Here is a 21,961-nt window from a genome sequence, read left to right on the forward strand (position 1 = left end):
CAAAAACTTATTAAAAACTAAACTTTAAAAGACCAATTACAAAAAAAAACTTTCTTCCCAACTCTTACCAGAGCAAGCGGACCCAACCACAAATCCACTACTATGTCATGGGGGCACTCTCCACCCCTGGATCCGCCACTGTATAGAGGAGAGGGGCAGAGTCGTTTGCGGAAAAGAGTTTTAAATCTTTAGCTAAAGACCAAAGGTATATAATACACCTTTTGGCTGTGGTTTTAATGTTCGAATTTGTACTACCACGGAAGCCTAAATTTATTTTTAGACGCCCAAATTCTTTTGTTATTGACAACACTGTTGTACGTTTTCATTCATGAATAGCTTATCCAGAAAACTGAGCCCACAGAAAAGTATGACTTAAAAATGTTTTGGGATTATAAATGCACCCTTATGCTAAGACCTGCCTATTCCCTTTGCCGATTTCAGCTTGGGTTGGTTACTTACAGGACAGAAATCAAATAGGCTCGTAAAAACATATAGCCTGGGTTATGGGCTAGGCTATTACTTAATTCTCTATTTAATGCTCTTTCTGCAAATAATCAATCTTTTAAGTATCACATTCCAGTCCCCAAAGACAAGATGGAAAATATCAAACTGAAAAATTGTGTAAAAAAAGCAATTGCCTGAATACTACAAAAATAATGGGGTACATATATCATAATTCATATTATTGACTTACCAACAAAGTGAACAAACTGCTTGATGCCTTTTTTTATGCTCTTTACAAATATAATAATTGCTTCTACCACAAATTCAAATTTAAGTGCTTTTTGAGCTCTTAAAAATAACAAACTTTCAGTTAAAGTATGAGTTATTTGTCACTTTTGGCAAAATAATACTACATTTTCTCAGTGCCAAAATTATTTAGGTAAAATTCTAATCCATTGACTTTTTGCTATCTTGGAAAGTTGTTGGGCTAGAGAATTGAAACTTTCAGGGATCTGTCTACAGGCTAAAGTATATCCCAGGAAGTTATTTTGAGATCCCTAACTATACCCCTTCCCCCTCCTCTATATAATGCAGTTTTTTGTGCATTACAGCTTATATTTTGGTCAAATTTGATCCTATATTACTATTAAAAGTGTAAATCCTTGCTTACCTTAGAAAAATTCAACTTTTCACTGTTTTTTAAGCTACTATATTCCATAATTACTCATAATTACTTCACCTGCATTGAGAAACAATTATCACCTTTTATGGTATAGTTCAAGACTGGAATGAAGGTATTTAAACCCGTAAACTCTTATCTTTAAAGGGCTTTTGACAGGAGTAATACAGATAAGACTTTGAACTTTTAAGGGGCTTCTCCCTCAAAATTATGATTCGTTTCTACAATTGGGTAAGGTTATTATGTTATATTAATTTGAAAAAATTAGAAAGATGTATTTGTAACTTACAAATGGGTGATCAGATCTTAATGAAGTTTGATATTTAGAAGGATATTGTGTCTCAAAGCTCTTATTTTAAATCCCGACCGGATCTGGTGACATTGCAGGGAAGTTTGGGGTGGGGGAACCTAAAATCATGGAAAATGCTTAGATTGGAGGGGTTGGGATGAAAGTTGGTGGGACAAATAAGCAGAAGTCTTACCGATCTCTCTCTCTCTCTTTTTTCTCTCTCTCCCTCTCTCTCTCTCTCTCTCTCTCTCTCTCTCTCTCTCTCTCTCTCTCTCTCTAAGTTGAAGAAACTTTTCATACTTATTTTTTCATTGTTCTTTAAAAAAATTCTAAGAAATCCTGCACCCCCTTCATGGAAATCTTTTTCCCCATGACAAATTCCTCCATGGAAAATTCCCCCTGCATAACCCCATCCCCTCAACCCCTCCCCCAGCCAAAAACATCCCCCTGAAAGTGTCTATACACTTCCCAATAACCATTACTATATGTAAACACTGATCAAGGTTTTTAACTTGCAGCCACTCCCACAGGGACTGTCGGGGAGTAAGTCGTCCCCAAAGACATTTTTATTAGATTTTTCGACTATGCTGAATAAAATGGCTATCTCAGAATTTTGATCCGGATTTGAACTGGGAGAAAAATGAGCGAGGGAGGGGTCCAATTTTTTGATCACTTAAAAAGGGCACTAAAACTTTCAATTTCCATTAGGATGAGCCCTCTCACGACATTCTAGGAGCACTGGGTCAATATGATCACCCTTGGGGAAAAAACAAACAGACAAAAAAAACAACAAATAAACACGCATCAGTGATCTGTCTTGTGGCAAAAAATGCAAAATTCTACATTTTTGTTGATAGGAGCTTGAAACTTCTACTGTAGGGTCCTTTGATATGCTGAATCTGAAGGTGTGATTTTTGTTAAGATTCTATGACTTTTAAAGGGTGTTTCCCCCTATTATCTAAAATAAGGCAAATTTTCTCAGGCTTGTAAGTTATGATGGTTAAGTCTAAACTTAATGAAACTTATATATTTGAAATCATCATTAAAATGCAATTCTTTTGATGTAACTATTATTATAAAATTATATTTATTAGTTTTGGTTACTATTGAGCCGGGTTGCTCCTTACTACTGTTTGTTATCATGAACTGTTTGATTTGGTCTGGTTTTTTTTTCAGTTATTTATATTTAACATTTTAAATGGTACAGAACAAATAGAATTCACAAACTTTTGCGTAGTAGATTTATTTAGATTAACGTCCACCTTCTGACCAAAGTAAGTTTTTGATATATAAATTGTCTTCATTATCCTTACATGTTCTATCTTTGTATGTTTTGTATTTTGGCCAACTTGATTAGGACCTTAAAAATTATAGCAAAGTGAAGTTTTGATGAGCTAAGTATTAATTACATAAAAAGAACTAGTTTTTTTAACTGAAAGTAAGGAGTGACATTAAAACTTAACGAACAGAAATTACTCCGTCTATGAAATGGATTGTCCCCTCTGCAATCCCTCACTCTTTACGCTAAAGCTTTTAATTGTTATAAAAAGCAGAATTGTGGCAAAGAGTCAAACTTTAGTGTAAAGAGCGAGGGATTGCAGAGAGGGACAATCCATTTCATATATGGAGTAATTTCTGTTCGTTTTAAGTTTTAATGTTGCTCCTTACTTTCAGTTAAAAAAAACTTTTTTTATTTAATTTCTGAAAGTTTTTGAATCAATGCATGTTTTGATTTTAGCTCTCAGTGAATGAATAATTAAAACGAAATTTGTATATTTATTTCTTTGGCTAAATGGCTTTCTCATAACTTTGATCCAATGATTTTGAGAAAAAACGAACGGGGGAGCAGGCCTAGTTGCCCTTCAATGTTTTGGTTACTTGAAAATGCAACTAGCACTTTTAATTTCTTACGAATGTTTTCAGTAATTAGTAAATGATATTAGTAAAAATATGCATATCGTAAAGAGTGAGGTATTAGGAGGAGGTGAACCCCTCTTATGCGTAATAATTTCTGTTCGTTTTAAGTTTTAATGCTGCTCCTTTCTTTTAGTTGAAGATACTTTTTCAGATTTATTTTTTCATTGTTTTTTTTTTATAATAATGCTAAAATCCATCCTCCATTCATAGAAAAAAATCAACAAATGACAAATTCCTCCATGGAAAGATCCTCCAACATATCTCCCTCTTCTCAACCCTCCCCCCAACCAAAAAATCCCCCTGAAAACGTCTGTACACTTTCCAATAGCCATTGCTATATGTAAGCACTGGTCAAATTTTCTTCCGCCATGACAAATTCCTCCATGGAAAGTTCTCCCCATATAGCTTTGATATTTAGAAGGATCTTGTGCTTCAGAGCTCTTATTTTAAATCCCAACCAGATCCAGTGACATTGAGGGGAGTTGGATGGGGAAACCAGAAATCTTGGAAGACGTGAAAATTGAGGTATCTTTATCTTCGAAATGGGTGGTCGGAGGCCGTGATTAAGTGAACTGATGGAACTCGAAAATCCCATGTTAAATTGAAAATTTATATTTAAAAAGTACTCAAGTATTCATTGGCGGAAGATGCCGCTTTTAATATCAGGCCATAGCTTCTTGAAGATGCTACAAAATGTTTGAAAGGATTTTGCTCTATTTCCTCTAATTGCTTAGAAATCTTAGAAAATGTCTAGGTCTTTTTCACAAGTGTACTCAATAAAGGATATTGCTTTTAGAACAAAAGCGGTACTATCATGAGCAGAAGACAACAACCTGTAAGATGATTGGAACCATTTTTCGATTTATTTTTCTGTTTTCTATCAGTCCCCTAGAATATTTTCAGCTACCTGAAATTTTTACAAGTCGGTTGCCAGAAAGAATCTTTTCAGATCGCCGATAATACCCCCCAGAGACCAAAATGACAAGCTGGTATAATCAGCTGCTTGTTAATAGAGTGTGAAATTTTCATAAATTATTTCAATGCAATGAAGAAACCTAGAAATGAGAAATAGTCAGGACAGTGCTTCCACTCCTCCTGATTTATCGGGAGATCTCCCGACTTTTTGGAAAATCTCCCGACTGAAATTTCCTCCCGATAATCTCCCGATTTCTGTTGAATTGAGCTCTGTCCAACTTGAAGTTTCTGATCTTTCTTGATTGTCTGGCAGAATCCAAAATATGTCTTTGTTGCCCGTAAAAGGGGGATTTCAAAGCCGCCGGCCGCGTTTGATTCGCGGAAGTCAACTGCAGACCCTAATTAATGACCTAGTCGCTAGCTTGTCCTGTGAGAGACCATTGTTGTGTTCGAAAAAGGGTTGATTTGATTTGATTCTCAGATCATAACTTCATTTGATCTGATCAGTCAACTCAGATAGTTAATTTCCACTGGATAATTTGTGTACAATAAGGACGTGGCTTACCTTACGTGACAGGATTTTTTTTAGGGTAAGTACCAAGTTTACTGGAATTGGACAATTATACATCCCTGCACGTGGGCAACCCAAGAAGTAGGCTACTGTTCTGTCCTAGGGGGTAGGCGGCTTTTCTGCTTCTATGATCTGTTTCTTTACCAAAATAACATGTTTTAACTTGAAACCAATTCTTAACCTGTTGCCAGTTCAAGGATTCTATAGTACAAATTCGAATACACTATTCTTACGGGTCTTATAGATATCCGGTATTCGCCAGACTACTAGCCTATCCTATATCAAAATAACGATTTCGAGTGTCGGCGAAATCGGCTTCACAAGTCACAACAGAGCAAAATAACACTAGGGAGTAGGGTCAAGAACTATGCTTTCCTTGCTTTGCAAACGGGCCATACTCATAGCGCCGCCCACTACGCTTGCGACATTTAAAGCGAGACAAACATGCGGGTTTAGAAATTTCTAGTAAAGGTAATATGCGGTCTGCACACGTCGAGGAAACTGGGGAGGTCGTATCTTTTTTTTGCTTTGTTCAAAATATGAAGTTATTGGAGCCAGCGCTGGTGCAAGACCGATTGAGTTTCAGTAGGGACGTTCACTATCGCTAGTGGTGCTAGTGTGGCTGCTGTTCGAGTGTGTCTCACTTTTTCCAGGTCTTGGCGCTACTGTCTAGTGTTATTTTGCTCTGCTTCACAATATAGGAGGAAAGGAGGATGGATTTTAAGATGTAGGCCAAAGCCAGCCATACCAAATCTGTTTTCAAAGGGACAAATCTGTTTTCAAAGTGCCGATATGTCTAAATTTTATGTCACAGTGTTCAAAGTGTATTAAAAGTGTATTATTTTGCTCTTCAAAGTGTGTTATTTTGTTCTGTTTTGGGGAGACCGGAAATCTCGAAAAACGGTTAGAATTCGTAATTCTAGTTCTAATTATGTGAACAAGTAGTTTTAGATGACTTTCAATAAAACCATTTAGTTTGCATAAGTTTTGTATGAAAGAAACATTGTTCCTTGTTGATAGCTGATTTTAGAGTAATAATAAGTCTTCACCTTCCGGAATCTTGGTTCCCAAATTTTCCGAGATTTTTTTTGAATTTCTTCTGTGATACTTCAAAATTCCGGAAATCTGGAAGTTCAAAAGCCCCTTTTTTTCCGGATGATTTTGATATACTTTCGGACCGGTTCATATTCGAGATGCAAGAAGAAGAAGACGTCAAAGAATAATCTGGAAGCCCAGATTCCGGAAGTTCCGGGAGGTGAAGACCGGACTTAAGACTCTAAAACATATTTTCGATTCTACTTTGTTCTGTCTCTCTATTACTGACATTTTTACCACCAATACAACTGGTATGTGACACAAAACAGCTGTTTAAAACCTCCCGATAATCTCCCGACTTTTTTGGAGTCGTTAATGATCTTCAGAAAAAAAAGTGGAAGCACTGAGTCAGGAGCCTTCAGTAAAGTTGTGCACACAAAGCCGAAATCATGGGGGAAATTAAATCAAAGCGAGGTATACATCTTAAAATTGTTACCACACATAGACAGCGCCTTTGTAAAAAGTATTTGGAGCTTGGTAGATGTAAATATCCAAAATACCTAATAATGCGGTACGGTGAAGAACTAGACAAGTCAAGAGACTTCGGTCAAGCGACAAACCTTGAGGCGGAGCAGAACCCCGTAGCTTCCTCCCCGTTACCCTACCGGGTCGTGACTGGTGGTAGAAACTTGGATTGCGACGAATTGAAGGATTGCCGGCTAGAGACTTAAGTTTGGAAGCACAGGTGAGGAGGAAACAACCCGTAAAAATCATAGAACCTTAATGAAATTTACACCACCAGATTCAGCGTATCAGAGAATCCTACTGTAGTTTCAAGCTCCTATCTACAATTAAACAAAAAAAGAGTTTTTTTTAAGTGAAAGTAAGGAGCGACATTAAAACTTAGAACGATCAGAAATTACTCCGTATATGAAAGGGGCTTTTTCTCCTCAACGCCCCGCTCTTTACGCTAAGGTTTCTTACTGTTTTAAAATGTAGAGTTAAGAGAAAGAGTCAAACTTTAGCGTAAAGAGTGGGGCGTTGAGGAAGAAAAGCCCCTTTCATATACGGAGTAATTTCTGTTCGTTTTAAGTTTTAATGTCGCTCCTTACTTTCATTTAAAAAAAATAGTTTTTTGTTTAATTTCTGGACGTCTTTGAATTAATGCATGGTTTGATCTTGGCTCTCCACACATAAATAATTAAAACAAAATTTGCATATTAATTTTTTGGGGCTAAATGGCTTTTTCACAGTTTTAGTCGGAAGATTTTGAGAAAAAAGGAGCGAGGGAGGAGACCTAGTTGCCCTCCTATTTTTTGATTACTTAAAAAGGCAACTATAACTTTTAACTTTTTACGAACGTTTTCATAAGTAAAAAATATACGGAACTTACGAATTAAATTACGTAGCGAACTTCAATATTCGTATGTTTTTATTGCTCTTGATATTAAAGCTTAAATTTTTCCCAATTCCTTAAGAATGACCCCTGAATCACAAAGGCCGTAGAATAAATAGTTGAAATTACTAAAAATGCTTTAGCGTAAAGAGCGAGGTATTACGAGGAGGTAGACCCCTCAGATGCGTAATAATTTCTGTTCGTTTTAAGTTTTAATGCTGCTTCTTACTTTCAGTAGAAAAAAAAACTTTTCCTGTTTATTTTTTCATTGTTTTTTTTTTAAACAACGCTAGAAAATCCTGCGCCCCCTCCATTGAAAGTCTCTTCCCCCATGAGAAGTTCGTCCATGGAAAAATCCTCCCCGGTAACCCTCCCCCTCAAATACCCCCCCCCCCAAACCAAAAAAATCCCCCTGAAAACGTCTGTACACTTCTTAGTAACCATTACTATATGTACACACAGGTCAAAGATTGTAACTTGCAGCCCCTCCCACGGGGGCTGCGGGGGAATAAGTCGTCCTCAAAGACATAGTTATTGGGTTTTTCGACTGTGGTGAATAAAATGGCTATCTCAGAATTTTGATCCGGTGAATTTGGGGGAAAATGACCGTGGGAGGGGGCCTAGGTGCCCTCCAATTTTTTGGTCACTTAAACAGGGTATTAGAAATTATCATTTCCGTTAGAATGAGCCCTTTCGCGACATTATGGGACCACTGAGTCGATACGATCACCCCTGGGGAAAAAAAAAAAAAACAAATAAACACGCATCCGTGATTTGTCTTCTGGCAAAAAATGCGAAATTCCACGTTTTTATAGATTGGGGATTGAAACTTCCACAACAAGGTTCTCTGATACGCTGAATCTGATGTGTGATTTTTGTATATATATCAAAAACTTACTTTGGTCAGAAGGTGGACGTTAATCTAAATAAATCTACTACGCAAAAGTTTGTGAATTCTATTCGTTCTGTACCATTTAAAATGTTAAATATAAATAACTAAAAAAAAACCAGACCGAATCAAACAGTTCGTGATAACAAACAGTAGTAAGGAGCGACCCGGCTCAATAGTAACCAAAACTAATAAATATAATTTTATAATAACAGTTACATCAAAAGAATTGCATTTTAATGATGATTTCAAATATATAAGTTTCATTAAGTTTAGACTTAACCATCATAACTTACGAGCCTGAGAAAATTTGCCTTATTTTAGATAATAGGGGGAAACACCCCTTAAAAGTCATAGAATCTTAACGAAAATCACACCTTCAGATTCAGCGTATCAAAGGACCTTACAGTAGAAGTTTCAAGCTCCTATCAACAAAAATGTAGAATTTTGCATTTTTTGCCACAAGACAGATCACTGATGCGTGTTTATTTGTTGTTTTTTTTTTTCCCAAGGGTGATCGTATCGACCCAGTGCTCCTAGAATGTCGTGAGAGGGCTCATCCCAACGGAAATTGAAAGTTTTAGTGCCCTTTTTAAGTGATCAAAAAATTGGACCCCTCCCTCGCTCATTTTTCTCCCAGTTCAAATCCAGATCAAATTCTGAGATAGCTGTTTTATTCAGCATAGTCGAAAAATCTAATAACTATGTCTTTGGGGACGACTTACTCCCCGACAGTCCCCGTGGGAGTGGCTGCAAGTTAAAAACCTTGATCAGTATTTACATATAGTAATGGTTATTGGGAAGTGTATAGACACTTTCAGGGGGATGTTTTTGGCTGGGGGAGGGGTTGAGGGGATGGGGTTGTTATGCGGGGGGAGTTTTCCATGGAGGAATTTGTCACGGGGAAAAAGATTTCCATGAAGGGGGTGCAGGATTTCTTAGAATTTTTTTAAAGAACAATGAAAAAATAAGTATGAAAAGTTTCTTCAACTTAGAGAGAGAGAGAGAGAGAGAGAAAAAAGAGAGAGACAGAGAGAGAGAGATATCGGTAAGACTTCTGCTTATTTGTCCCACCAAGTTTCATCCCGACCCCTCCAATCTAAGCGTTTTCCATGATTTTAGGTTCCCCCACACCAAACTTCCCCCCAATGTTACCAGATCCGGTCGGGATTTAAAATAAGAGCTTTGAGACACAATATCCTTCTAAATACCAAACTTCATTAAGATCTGATCACCCATTTGTAAGTTACAAATACATCTTTCTAATTTTTTCAAATTAATATAACATAATAACCTTACCCAATTGTAGAAACGAATCATAATTTTGAGTGAGAAGCCCCTTAAAAGTTCAAAGCATCTGTATTACTCCTGTCAAAAGCCCTTTAAAGATAAGAGTTTACGGGTTTAAATACCTTCATTCCAGTCTTGAACTATACCATAGAAGATGATAATTGTTTCTCAATGCAGGTGAAGTAATTATGAGTAATTATGGAATATAGTAGCTTAAAAAACAGTGAAAAGTTGAATTTTTCTAAGGTAAGCAAGGAATTACACTTTTAATAGTAATATAGGATCAAATTTGACCAAAATATAAGCTGTAATGCACAAAAAACTGCGTTATATAGAGGAGGGGGAAGGGGTATAGTTAGGGATCTCAAAATAACTTCCCGGGATATACTTTAGCCTGTAGACACATCCCTGAAAGTTTCAATTCTCTTGCCCAACAACTTTCCAAGATAGCAAAAAGTCAATGGATTAGAATTTTACCATTATTTATAGTTATGTTTGGTTATGTTAGGTCAAAAAGTGCTTAAATTTCAATTTGCAATAGAAGCAATTATTATATTTGTAGAGGATAAAAAAGGTATCAAGTAGTGTGTTCACTTTATTGGTAAGTCAATAATATGAACTGTGATATATTTACTAATAATAGAGAATAAGCTAAATTACCAAATGCATCAATTGAGAAAGTTATAAACTAAGAAAACAAATTGTGATTAGTGCATTAGTGTGCAGTTAGGCCCACTGAGAAGGAGAAACACTATAAAATTCTAAAGATAAATTTAAAGAACCCCAAAATGCTTAGCCTATATCTATATCCTGTAATTTTTGAAGAATCACCTACTTTTCTGTTTTTGTAGAGAAAAAGCACCCTTTTCTGCAAATGCCAGGAAATCATTTGACATTTTAGGGTTGTATTTATAAATCATATTTTTGTGGAATTAGATTGTGATAAATCAGTGGCTTTTACTTTTTAGTAATTAATTTCTTTTTAAATGATATGTTTTTAAGTAATTTTAGTTAAACTTACACCCATTTTAGGTGATGATCATTTTTTGTGTGTGTGGTGACACAAATAAGATACCCCTGGGGCCCTGTAAAGGCTGAAAATAGAATTGCCCCAGAAGTAATTATTGAGTTTTGAAAGAGCATAAAGAAAGTCATCAAGTGATGTATTTACTTTCTTCCTAGCCAAATTGTACTGGCTGAGATAATTAAAATTGTGACATATGCCATTTTGTACAAGGAATCAATTGGTTCAGTCAGAATTATCCTATCTGGTACCATTACAAAGATAAAAAGAGACATTCACCTCCAAGTGGTGTATGTCTCTTTTTTTATCTTGTCTTATTGCAATTCAGAATGACAAAAGAGGATTATCTTATGGAGGTCTGACATGTGACTCCTTTTTTTGTCAAGAACAGATGATACATATAGAATAAATAAAATAGAATAATTCTAAATTCATTTGGAGTACTGGAATTTAATTTTTACCTCTGAAAAGAGAATAGAACATTTATTCTTTATTTCTATTATCCTCATCCTTCAGAGCAACCACAGCTGACTAATATTTTCTGATTTTTGGCTCTCCTGAAAAGTCAAAAAAGGGTGTAAGCTGCCTTTTTAATTATCACAGCCAATATGAAGATATAAAAATTTATGCCCTGTTCTTATTTCTGGAGCTTAGAAGTCTACTTAGCCTACATAATAGGCTAGGTTCCAATCTGAATAAAAACCCTTCATTTTGAATTTTCAGTCTCTTTTGCATCAGTGGCATAATTTCATCAAAAGCCTGGGGGGGGGGCAAAGTTGGAGCCAATTTTTCCAAATCAAGTGACAATGACAGTGAAAACTAAAAAAGTGAGCCATATATTACTTGGATCTAGATGGGGGGGGCAATTGCTCCCCTGTTCTATAGCAAATTGTGCCCCTGTTTTGCATTGGATTTACCTTTGGAAATTCAATTCCTTTCATTTTATATGGCTACAAACACTTTTGCCATGTTTCTTTGGAGTAAAAGATCTATTTTGCAAGGTTACAATTTTATGACATAAAGATTGTTAAAGATCATCAATGGCCAGTATTCTCTAGAAGGAGTAGAGGGAGATCCTTTACAACATCATCCCAAGACATTGTTAAGGTCCTGCAGTCTTGCACAATAGTCCCATCAATAGTCTGTAAGGTAGGAGTTGAAGTACCCTTAGATGATAGTAAGACCTCTTTGACAATACTCCACTAGCTCTTAGCAGAAGCATTTTTTAAGTTTGCTAGCAAATTCCTCACCTTACTGAACATGTGATTGCTGAATCATGGAAACTGCATTATTACATGCTATTTATGAAATCTTTTATGAATTTTTTAATATTATCTCCATTCTTCTATAGCCTATTTAAATTTTTGGCACTGAAAGAATATTTTACTTCCAAAACCACTGTATCACCAGACAAAAAAGTGGCTATTTAATCAAGACTGGCTGTACAATGTCCATATTTAATATTTACAGAGTTCTGAAGGATGCACTTTGCAGCAGGGGCGAATCTCCAGAATTTTCATTTGGGGGGGGGATAATAGAGGTCCATATTCTGATAGTCAAGGGGCATGGGATATATTTATTTTCTCCACATTAGTGGGGTGACAACTGCCCCCTTACCTCCCAAACGACGATCCTGCTTTGAAGTCCACCTTTGTCTCAGAAGCCAACATAGCGGTGTGTTCATACATTTGCCCATGTTCCATTGCCTTAGTCTGGCAGCTTTGGGATAAAGCAGTTTGCGCAGTTATCGTATTTTTTCTGTATTCTAGCCATCTGCTGTCAATGGAATTTCCCTGAAGTCACATTGCTTCTTCTATTTGGTGAATTTCAAAATCAGTACACTGTACATGGTTCAAAAATAACTTTTTGCGTCTTCAAGAGAATCAGGATCTAAATCTGGAATACATGCGTTTGGGCTGTAGTTTTTGTTGGATTTTGAAACTTGCTTTGTAGACTGTTTTGCAAACAGACGTCTTTTACCTTTCCATGCCTGATTGTTTATAGTACTTCTGGTCTGCTGCTCAGCAAGTCACTTCAACAAACGTTTTGGTGTAAATCCTAAACTTCTGCAGAGTACGTGTAAATGGGCATAATGTCCCTTAGAATATTTCATGCCCACAGTGATGACACACATTGTGTATCAGTCTGTTTTCGCCACCACTAGTTTTGTCCCCAATACACTTAGTAACTATGCTTATAAAATACTCTCTAAGGTTGCTAGTACTGTTTCCAATGAGAAATTGACCTCTGCTTGTAAAAGTGTCAAAGGTTGAATACACATGACTAAGGAAATTGTTGCTTGGGGTACCTTCTTCTCTGAATTTACCAATTTTTCCTACCATTTTGCAATATTCTGGCATTGTCTATGATGACTGCGAGAAAAATGTTATCTCTTTCAGTTCATTTACAAGGCCTATGACACCTTTCCCTTCTTTGGTTGTCTGTGCAATAGAGTTTCTTGCAAGTCATATTGGGGACTAGAGTGTCTCTGTGATTCAAGTATCATGGATACCACGCCGCGAGACTAAAGGGAGTGAAGGTGAGCTTGCCCCAATAGAGCATGGCTTGAGGTGTGCAAGGGTGCAATTGCATTGGCCTTGTTTGAGGGAAAATTTGAAACATTAATTAGAATGATCCTGGAGGATGGATCACTTGGCTCACATTACGAAGACAAATGCAGCTAGACGCGTGATTCCATGCGAACTGCAGGACACATGGAACGTCTATATTTTAAACACAAATTGCATGTCCAGCCTTTGAGCTTGGGCTATGTCTGGCTGAGAGATGGATGTTTTTATCATATGGTATTTGGATACCATCTTTATTTTTTAAACAACTAAGAAGCCTCCTGCATTCGGGGTTTTCTTTTTGCTTCATGTACAGCCTCTTTTTTAAGAACTTGCATGCATGATAGGAACACTAAATTTTTTTGATATATCTACCTTACAGTACTTTAGCTGTAAGCTCTGTATGGGTGCTAGATTCGCCACCAGCGATATATCTAGTACATTTTAAAGAGTACATAGTTGAAGTGATTCGAAATGCCTCAACTAAATATCAGATTCCTTGCCTGTGCTTGGTCCCTGCCAGTTCATAAAACAGGTATGGTTGGGAAGTAAAGTTTTTTCATTTCTGTGATGCTTCATGCCAATGCAACAGTATTTTTTTCTAATCCCACCATGTTGAAGCTTTTTTGAATAAAAACCAAAAAACGGAAGGGGGGGGGGGTATCAGATTCCTCTTAAGACATCTAATCAATATTTTGAGCTACATGTTTTGTGCTTTCTCTGTAATGCTATACTTTATGTATAAGGAAAAATTCGAAGGATCAATAAACTGATTTAAAAGGAAAATCAGAGGCTTAATGCCAGTCGGGATATAAAATAAGAGCTCTGATACACGAGGTCCTTCTAAATATCAAAGTTCATTAAGATTCGATCACCCACTTGTAAGTTAAAAATACTCCATTTTTTCTAATTTTTCCTCTCCCTTCAGCCCCTCAGATGGTCGAATGGGGGAAGACGACTGTATCAAGTCGATTTGTGCAGGTTCCTGACACGCCTACCAATTTTCATCGTCCTAGCACGTCCAGAAGCACCAAACTCGCCAGAGTATTGACCCCCCTAACTCCACCAAAGAAAATGGATCCAGTCCGGTTACGTCAATCATGTATCTACGTCATTTGCTTATTCTACCTATTTTATACTTAATATATATTAATATATATTAACTTAATATATATGTAATATATATTTTATGCCTAAGTGTATTAATTGATTCAGCAGATACTGTGTCTTCTGAAAGCTGGTTCCATAGGCTGGCAACTCTGGCTGAAGAAGTAGCTTCTTTTTCTAGTAGTGTAATGTTGCTTGGGAAGTTTCTTCAAGTGTCCTCTAGTTATGATGCAAAAGAGCTGGGCGGATAGACCAGGAAGAGGTTTTTAGATATAATTTTGCTGGGCTAGAACCCTATTTGGCCGTTTTCTTTAAGATAGCGCTGACGTTCTTCATAAGACAGTTGCTGCAGTCTGCTGATCATCTTAGTTGCTATATGCTGCACTTCCCCATGACTTCTTTATCCTTTAAAAAAAGGAGATGCCAAAGACATTCCAGCCTCAATTCAAGATCAGATAAGTGTCTTACAGTGTCATGAGCACTCTAGGACGGCATCTTCAGATTGTTTTTTTTAATAATCTCAGGGGGTTGAAAGGTAGATGATGACACATCCGTGGCATGGGTGCTAAAATTCAGTCTCATGAATAATGACTCTGAGGTCTCTTTCTTCAGAAACTGCAACAAGAGGATTATCTTGGAAGCAATACTATTGTTATTGATTATGTTTGTCAATACAGAGCACTTAGGTGTATGTTATATGATTTGGATTTTACATGCAAAGAAAAGCATATTCTCTGCAGTATCAGAGAAGATAGAACATATGAAATGAAAAAAAAAATGATATTTTGGTGCAAATTTTAACTTGAATTTTGAAATCTTAACATGTCTTATTGTCATTATTACTAAATACCACCTCCAAGACTCGGTACCTAGTTTAGGGGCATCACTTATGGAAGGGGGTGAATACCCCCTGCCATAAGTTGGTAAAATAGGGACGTGAATTATTGCTGTTTTACTGGCCCATCTGTTTTTAATTAAGTAAATGGGTCTATGGAAATTGAAGATGTAATATCAATGCAGAAAAAGATTGGTCTCAGTTGATAAAATAAATGAAGTAATTTAATACCAACGTCACCCCAATCAGTCGGTAAAACTGACTGGTATGTTGGTAAAATCTATAGTCCCTCCCCTAAACATTTTGGCTAGTGATAGCTCTGATCTAGTTTCGATATATATTTGCTCATGTCTCTTGGAAATATATTTCCAGCAAAACAATTGAATGGTAACACTGGTGAAAATTTTTAGGGTCTGGCACAGCCTATATGCACTTATGGCTATATGTATTCTTGTGTGGGTGAGTAGATCAGAGCTATTGAACTTTTCTTTTTAGATTATATGGGGGTTGCTTCTGGATTACGACGCTACGCGGTTTCAATAATTTTTCCCACTGCCTGTTTTTTCAGTATTCTTGCTGATTGGACCCGAACCAAGAATCACAGAGTACAATTAGAGCTGGAAAAGAAAAATATTGTTGCTGAGAAAACTGGTAGCCTGTTTTCAGGTAATTTAGTCTTTTTCTATTTATTTAGCAGCTTATATGTTGTTGTTGTAGCTAGTGTAGCCTAATAGGAGTCTCATGGGGCTTAATCTCCATAGTTTTAATTTAGTTCCTATAAAATTATTGTAAAAAATTACCTGAATGAACAAAATTATTTTACACTCAAGGAATACAGATTAACTATGCCTCTGGGGTTATCTTCTGTGAAATCTTGGGATTAAATAGGGGATTGAACAGCAAATTAGGTGTTCAAATCTAATTCTCTAATTAAAATATAAAGATTAAAAAACTAGTTTTATAGTTATCTTCTTCTTGCAGAGGTGCGAAAAGTGTAAGTAAAGTTTAGAAAAAAATAATAAAATAAGAAAAATAAAAATAAGAAATAAAATAAAAATAATAATAAAAATAAGAAATAAGCTAAAAATAAAGAAAAATAAGAAAAATCAAGGTGGTTCAAAGGCCATTCAGAAGATATTTTTTGACAATTTATCAACAACTTTGTTCACCTAAGAAATGCATTTTTGAAGTATACAAATTTTTGAACAAGGCAAAAATTTATTGCTGTTTCAATAAAACAACAAATCATTGCTTTTTCAATGACCCCAAATTACAAATTAGGAGAATCGTCATATACATTTTGAGAAGATATGTATTCTAAATCCCTTCCTAAATGTTGACCAGCCAAGAAGGAGACCAACCCCCCTCAGAGACATTACTCGTTAGAGATTATCAGGGGCCGTTTGACAAATAATAAACCAAATTTATATCCTTTCCCGAATAAATATCACTCCAAAATTTGTCATAGAGTCTGTAGTGGGTTTTCACCTTAATTAACAGGAGTTACTTTTAATAAATAAATGAAGTTTAAAATAAGCAGAAATGAAAATGAATAGTCAGATAAATAAAAATGGTAACAGTTATTTTTATACAAGATTAAATAAATCCTGAAACGAGCGGGCCATATAGAGGAGGGAGTTTTACTCCCTTCTCTCCATTTTACAGATATTACAGTATTAAAAAATAAAACAGTTGACTGTTGGCTTTTTGAATGTAGTATGCTAACGCCTGCAACTAAGGACTCTTCCCTAAGAGGAGAATTCCTTTCCCACCATTGTCGAATTAAAATCTTTTCCTCCTACTCGTAAGTTTTAGGTAGAATTGTTATGAAAAAGTAACTTGTAATTTTGCCCATTATGGAGCTTGTAGCATCCATAGGTATGTATAAAACTTATGTAGACGGTCAAATAGTCATCTCTGTACATTGACAACTAATACTAGCTAGTTTCATAACAATTGCTATTATTGAGTTTAAAAAAAATCCCCTTTGGACATATCATATATTGTATCTTTTTGCGTCAAACAATTTGATGCCAGAAGAATATTGGCTGAATTTGAAATAGAACAAAAAGGTCGTAAGTGCAGTGAATGGAAATAATGCAAAATTGCAAATATGCAAGTTAATGCTAAAATTTCTCTCTGAGCTAAGTTGGTCTTTGACTAGTTTATTAATCTTCCGGCAATCATAGATAACCCTCGTATTTTCCATAGTCCACTCATGCTTAGGGGGCATCTTTCCCTTAGAGTTTTTCGCAATAACAAATATAGGGCAACAATATTCACTTCCACTGGGTTTTATAATACCTGCTTTTGTCATAACGTAAATATGTTGTTGCAGAACCTCCTGCATTTTCAGTGGTAAATTAAAGGACTTGGGTCAAGGTGGTTGGTCGCTTTTGTCAATATCTACTTTAAAGTCTATCAGACGATTTTGACCTATATCATATGTATGGACCAAAAATATGGTTTAAACTTTATGAGCATACCTTTCAATTTTTCACATAACTCAGGTTTTCGATTTAATGCCCTAGGTCAAATTTATCTATGAAGTTCGTGTCCGTCCAAGGGTGACTTTCCATATTTTTCCTATCTTTCAATTCGTCAACCCTACCCTCACTATTTACAATTTTAGCTTTGTAGGCTGAAATTTCATCATCGGATACTTTAATAAAACTACCAATTACCTCCAGTCGGTTTAACTTTAAAGGTCTTTCACTATTATTAAAAATAATGCTCTTATCCTCTACAAGTTTTACAGAAGCAGCATAAAAAAATTCAAAACAATTATTGGCTGGATCTGTAACGACCGTCATTCCATCTGGTAAAGAAAACCCTTCTTTCGACCTAAAAATAACTTCTACCGCTTTTATTGAAAGTGGTTCTACATCTGTTTGACAGACTAATCGACTTATCCTCACCATTCAAGAAAGTCAATGTATTGGTCCGAAAATCAATATTAGAGCCTGTTTCTCGGAGTATATCCCACCCAAATAGGGACTTCCAAGTTTTTCCAAGAAACTTTCCGATAATCATTTCCTTCAAAAATTGTAGCATCTTAAACTACTTTTAATGAAGTGGGAATTACCTTTGAATCTCTACCATTGGGTCTTATTTTAGCCAAAGACGGCTCAGTTTTCACCTTTCGTTTGTCAAGCGCTTCAAAAATTCGTTCATCCAACAAAGATTTATGACAACCTGGGTCTACAAAGGCTTTACACTCAATACCATTCAAAGTAACTTTTTTCATAATAGAGTACTCCATTCCCCCTAATCCCATATAATAAAATATTTACAATGAGGGGAATTTTCAACTTTGTCAGGAATCACCCCCTTCTGTTCAATCTGGCCCTCTAGTTTTCCTGTAATGTACCCGGCCTCACAGAGACGTCTCCTGACGATTGCGCTTAGAAATGATTCATACATACATTGGCTTTATGATCCAAACTCCCACACACATAACAGGCACCCTTTTGATACTTATAGTTCCGCTTAACACAAAAATTGGCAGAATGGCCTTTTTTCCGCAACTGTAACATATTCTACTCGGACACTCAGCCACTAAAGGATTGAAGCTCTGGCACTTGTAGCATTTCCTATTGGTAGTATCCAAAGCGACTTTGGTGGACTTAGCATTTGCTCCCGAATGGAAATTCTTTTCACATTCTTTGGAACCTTTCAAATTCCAACCGGAGCTCATGCTACCAAAACGCCTTTCACTATCAAAATATTGCATGTGATTTTGACTTGAGGATGTTACTTAAAGTTCAGCCTGCTTTCCTGGACTTTTTAAGGTGACAGATGGCTTGAAACGTTTCAAGCCTTCCTCCAATAATATTTTCGTCCTTACCTGCTGCAGATACTTTTATCTCTTGAGGGTCTTCTGACTTCCGTTTTAAGGAAGGTACTAAGGGACAGACTTGGGTTGGCTTAGCATTTGCTCCAGAATGAGAATTGACAAAGATATTTTTAGTTGGAGTAGCTGGCACACGAAACTCGAAATTATGAATTTCGTTTTCTTGAAAAACTTTATCTGAATCCTGACTTTCATTAGTGAGTCCTAATAGAAATGTATCTGCCAGATTTGTAGATGCTGAAGCAGCCTTTGCTTTTAGATCTTTTGAAGAGGATATTGTTTCTTGAGATGGTTTCTCAGCTTCAAGTTTTGATACACTGCAAGAGACGTAGCTGGAAGCACATTCTTCTTCATTAGAAATTTGACATCCAGGGTATATCCGACTCCCTGGTTTTGGTATGAATGCAGCAGATGATACTGGGACAGTGGGTTGTTTCGGTACTAGCGGTGCAGAGCCAGGCTTTGAAGATGTAGATGCAACACACGTGTAATTTTCTGCCAGTTTCGGTAGAAAACATTCTTTCAATCAAAGACGAAGACTGAGCTGTGGGATCCTTAGTCTTATCTTTTTCTTCTCCACATGCTGGGCAAAACTTCATATCTGTACCATGAGTGACTAAACGGTTTTTACACGTCCACTCTGCAGACGTACCGGTTTCGACACTAGTCGAAACTAGTCGTATTAGTTTCGACACTAGGCTTCTTCGACGCTTCTTCGTCATTATAATCTAAATAAAGTTTTAAATGACTGTTGGGGTAAATATATACTCAGATGAATGAGAACGCCCATTTTACCGCAAACAATCTTTGTATCTGTAGCATGCAATTAGCTATGTCATGTCTTGGCACGTACTTTTTTTGAAATACTGCATTTTATTTAATTATTTCGGTTACTAAGGACTAGACTTTGTTGTTTACTGTATATACTCTTTGAAAATTCCCCTGGAAAGCTCATCCCTAAAAATTTTTCTCCCCATTTAAAATTTTCCCTGTGTAAAATTATAACTGTGATAAAATCTCACCCCCTCCCCCCCACACGAAGAAAATACATTCTTGAACAAAAAATTTATACTTCCAAATAAAAAAAATACTATATGTAAACAATAGGCAAATATCATAGCTTATGGTCTTTTTCTCAAGGGATGTAGGGGGTCATTTCATCCCCAGAGGAGCAGTTTTAAATGGTTTACCACAAATCCCCATCAGTAAGTAAATAAGACCCGGAACGAACGGAGAATACAAGAATAACCGGGTCAAAATCAAAACAACCATAAATTAGGTTGATTGGGGCTGACAGCCGGGTAAAAAATTTATTTTAAATGTTTTCAGTTTTTTCTCTAATAAGTCTAAAATTATTAATACCTTAAGGAATGTTTTATTCAGGCATAAAGAACTAATTATTATCTTTGTTATGGTTTACATTAGATGGCGTTATAGGTTTTCCTCCTTGGACACTGACTCGAGTTTCCTCTCTCATTAGATTCCTTTAATATCAGGTTTGGTTGCTATGGCGTACTAATTGAGCATCTTCGATGGCAAATCGATGTATTTTTAAATATTTTAATGTTATTGTGGCTCCACGTCGGCATTCCCTAATGTTACCTACCTAATATAAGAGTGTAAATGGTCTACGATTGGTTTTCTAAAAATGATCTACAGATCAGAAACCGGTCAACATTTTTAAAGACTTTATGTAAATTAGTATGTTAGGTTTACTTAGCCAAATGTGAAAAGTTTTAAAGCACTTGACTGATTTTGAAGTTAACAAAGTATTTCCTAAAATCAGAACCGACGAGCGAAAATGACAAGATTGATATGACTGTCGAAAACTATTATAATTAACAAATACAAAGTAGAAACAATACGGAAAATCTTTTCAAGACAGTGGAAATCAATTCTGTGAATATTTCGGCCCTATGTTCAAGGGCCGTCTTCAGCACAATACGAGAAAGAGAGAAAAAAAAATGTATATATAAATAAACTTGCATTTGAATATGAGAATTAAAACTAATAATGTTTTTTTTTAACTTAAAAAAACAGCGTTGAAGTAAGGACGCTAGGGACATAGGGCCGAAATATTCACAGAATTGATTTCCTCTTTCTTGAAAAGATTTCCCCTGTTGTTTCTACTTTGTATTTGCTTGTTATGGAAAGGCAGTGTGGTCTTCGTCGCTATTTTACTAAAATAATTATTTAAAATAATTTAATTACCTACTTACCTAGGTCCTTGCACGTCTAGAGGAGCAAGTCAAATTTACTGTGTTTTTTGTCCACTGTCTCAATTAAATTATTGTACCCGTTTTTCATTGTTTTAGTTTGTTTAATTTGTCAAGGATGCGTATCTTCATACCCCCCAAGCTTAGGCTAACCAATTCTCAATCTTTTCTACCAGCCGTTGACATTTGGGGCTCACTTATGACATTTAAAATCAGTGACTGGAACTAGGAAAATTGAGAAAAGGATGGTATGTTCCAGGATGAGGATGAGGTTCCAGTCATCTCTCTTCAAAGCTACAAGATTTCTCCTTTTGTATATTTTCTAAATAATTTACTAAATTAATTTTTATTTATGTCAGTATGTATTGCTAACAAAAAGTAGAAAACCAACAGTATAGGTTTAAGACACAGCATATTATATTTTCAATTTTTTTTCTTCTTTTCTAGAATGACCTGGACAACATACAACCTTCTCCATGCCTTCAAGAACCCATACATAATGGGCTCTCTAATTGTTTCTGGTGCTCTCGTCGCCGCCTTGGGGGCAGTACAACGGGACATCAAATCTCGATCTGTTGTGTATCGTGATAAAAGTGCTCTATTCCAACGTCAACTGAACGAAGGCGAACATCCCAGTTGGGGGTATTATGGGAGATAGGTTTTTGTGCATGATAGTCCTTAATACATTTGTTAATACACATTTTTGCTGTTTTGGTTTTATTTGTAAAATTTACAGAATAGAAATTACAAAATAATGTAGTTTTATTTTATTTTACGTAGGTTTTTGTATAAAATAAATTGATTTGATACTTCAGGGGCTGTAATTCATTTTTTACTCACCTTATAATGAAATAGGCTGGAGTATTATGCATGATATTATTCGATATGTTGTATTTTTCTTTTCTTCTTTTTTATTTTTAAAATGTATGGAGTA

General features: G+C 35.9%; 1 long non-coding RNA gene across 1 annotated transcript; it reads left to right on the forward strand.

The window, feature by feature from the left end:
• Nucleotides 1–292: 292 nt before the first annotated feature.
• Nucleotides 293–21,727, forward strand: LOC136043910 (uncharacterized). Its single transcript, XR_010621750.1, has 3 exons — nt 293–365; nt 15,454–15,624; nt 21,475–21,727. It is a non-coding gene; the product is annotated as an uncharacterized LOC136043910 (long non-coding RNA).
• Nucleotides 21,728–21,961: the final 234 nt, after the last annotated feature.

The sequence above is a fragment of the Artemia franciscana genome, chromosome 2 (genome assembly GCF_032884065.1).
Source record: "Artemia franciscana chromosome 2, ASM3288406v1, whole genome shotgun sequence".
Taxonomy (NCBI): domain Eukaryota; kingdom Metazoa; phylum Arthropoda; class Branchiopoda; order Anostraca; family Artemiidae; genus Artemia; species Artemia franciscana.